At 33.4% G+C, this 2,500-nt stretch overlaps 1 protein-coding gene across 7 annotated transcripts in view; it reads left to right on the plus strand.

Annotated features, from left to right (window-relative positions):
- Window positions 1-2,500, plus strand: part of LOC137651484 (NAD kinase-like) — a 548,585-nt gene that overhangs the window by 534,077 nt on the left and 12,008 nt on the right. The window lies entirely within an intron of this gene.

Genomic DNA, 2,500 nt, shown 5'->3' on the forward strand with positions numbered 1-2,500 from the left:
ACCGTAGTTGATAAATCTCCTTATTTTCTTGAAGTTTGCTTTTTTCTGTGATTTTGACAGATTTTTTGTTACACTGATTGCTTCATATCTTTACGGCTCTTTTAATACTGTTTAGGATTTTTAATTAAATTCTTATAAACATTCATTTCTGTTTTGAGCTTGGATGTTGCTGGCGTTTAACGGAAAGATACATCAAGCTTTTAAAATGTTAGATTACTTTTATCATGTTCTTTGCATTTAATTTCACTAGTATACGACATTACATTTTATTATATCTTTTTTATAAATAAGCTTTCCTTCTCTTCCTTATGACTCCTCCTTCAACCTTGGATCAAAATGACCTCATAACCTTGATAATCAACTGGTGTGTCATTACGTGACCTTGGTATTATCCTGAGACATGGTAGCAGATGCCAAGTCATGAACAAGGTTTTTTCTGATCATTTTCCAGCAGAGTAACTCGTTTGAGATGGTCTTAGACGTCGGCCAACATACTTCACCTTCTAATCTCAACCTTTAGGAAGTACAGTACTTATGTGCATACTCTTTTTCTTTCTTTCATTTTAGTCAGAAAATTTAAGTTTGTTAAGAGAAAATATGTTTTCATTTCTGTTCGATTGTCTGTCGTAATTTTCTTATGTTTCATTTTAATTAGGATGACCAGGATTTGGGGTTTGCTAATGAAGCAATCGTAAGCAGTGATATTAGTAGTGACTGTTATTGTCATGTTGTTTTTTCACCATATTGCCTTTTAGTGTATTCGTAAATGACTATTTGATTGAATTAGGGAAACCAATTTTTCTGAGCCTTTATGTTAAAATGAGAATATTTGTTCGTCATATGTCTCATTTGCTTTTAATCTATATATATATACATATATAGAGTAAATTTTATGTATATTATTATGAGAGTATTGTACAGCGTTCTTCAGTTCTTTTTTTTTTTTAAGAAATATTCACATTGTTAGCATCGGGACATCGATAGACGTTATTCTTACGAGTTAAAGAGAATATATACCATGAAGTCGGTGTGAATGTTTTTTATTTTTGTCTTTGTTTTATTTAATGGCTTATATTTAATATTGAAAGAATTGACCTCTTTCAAAGTGAAACTAGGACATTGAGTGTTACTATTTTGATAAAGGTGGTAACTTTGAGAGAATATGTTTCTTATCTTTTCTGTGAAAAGGTTGAAAGGGTCAAAATGTTCAAGAAGGAATAAAGGGTAACGGAAACATTGCTGGCTAGAATGGTGCGAAAAAAATGTTGGATAGAAATTATGCTAATATTTAGGAATAGAGTGAGTGTGATTGAGTATGTAAGAAATTGTTTGTTTTGTGTTTCCTGCTTGTAAGGGTGATGGACGGTGGTCTTGTCAAATTTGGTTAAGCTTTTAAAGGACAAGCATATTAATACTTTTAACCATTTTCTGGTTTTTCCCTGTTGCTAAGCAGAGTCCCGTTGATGAAAGTGGATTATAAATTAATCAGATACACACACATATACAGTAGGTAGTAGTTTGGCTAGGACACCAGCCACCCGTTGAGATACTACCACTAGAGAGTTATTGGATCCATTGGCTGGCCAGACAGTACTATATGGAATACCTCTCTCTAGTTACGGCTCCTTTTTCATTTCCTTACACATACACCGAATATTCTGGTCTATTGTTTCCACGTCATCCTCTGTCCTCATACACCTGATTACTCATAGATTACCAAACAATTCTTCTTCGCACTAATTGTTCATTATCTACTTCCCACGTGTTATGGGTAGAAGAGAGACTTTAACTATGGTAAGCAGCTATGCTAGGAGGAGGAGACTCCGAAATCAAACTATTGTTCTCTAGTCTTGGGTAGTGTCAGCCAGTCTACCCCGGTCTTCCACTGTCTGGGGGTAGATTTCTCTTGTTTGAGGGTACACTCAGGCATACAACTCTGCCTTATTTCTCTATTGTTTTATTTTTATAGTTTGCATAAAATATTTATTCTAATGTTGTGAGTGTTCTTGAAATATTTTATTTTAATTGTTCACTATTCCTTTATAGTTTATTTAATTCCTTACTTCCTTTCTTCATTGGACTATTTTTTCCTGTTGGAGCCCTTGGGCTAAGTAGTATCCTGCTTTTCCAACTAGGGTTGTAGCTTAGCCAGTAATAATATATATATATATATATATATATATATAGTGTATGGACCCGCGCGGGCATGAATTTTTGGAAATTGTCTCTGTTATATGTGATGACTACAGGTATTAATTAAATGCGAATCTGTATTTGCTGCCCAACATTATTAGGCAACTTCTCTATGTATGCGAGAATCTGGTTCTAATTTATATATTTTACTAATGAGTTCTTCTGCCATTGATTTGAATCATTAACCAAGCTTTTACGTTGTATCACAATAAACATAATACTTTACCTTATATCTCAAACCAGCCAATAGCAATATAACTATTCTGTTATATTGCGGCAAATTATGAACCAGGACGGTAATTTTGAA

Source organism: Palaemon carinicauda, chromosome 1, assembly GCF_036898095.1.
Source record: "Palaemon carinicauda isolate YSFRI2023 chromosome 1, ASM3689809v2, whole genome shotgun sequence".
NCBI classification, from domain to species: domain Eukaryota; kingdom Metazoa; phylum Arthropoda; class Malacostraca; order Decapoda; family Palaemonidae; genus Palaemon; species Palaemon carinicauda.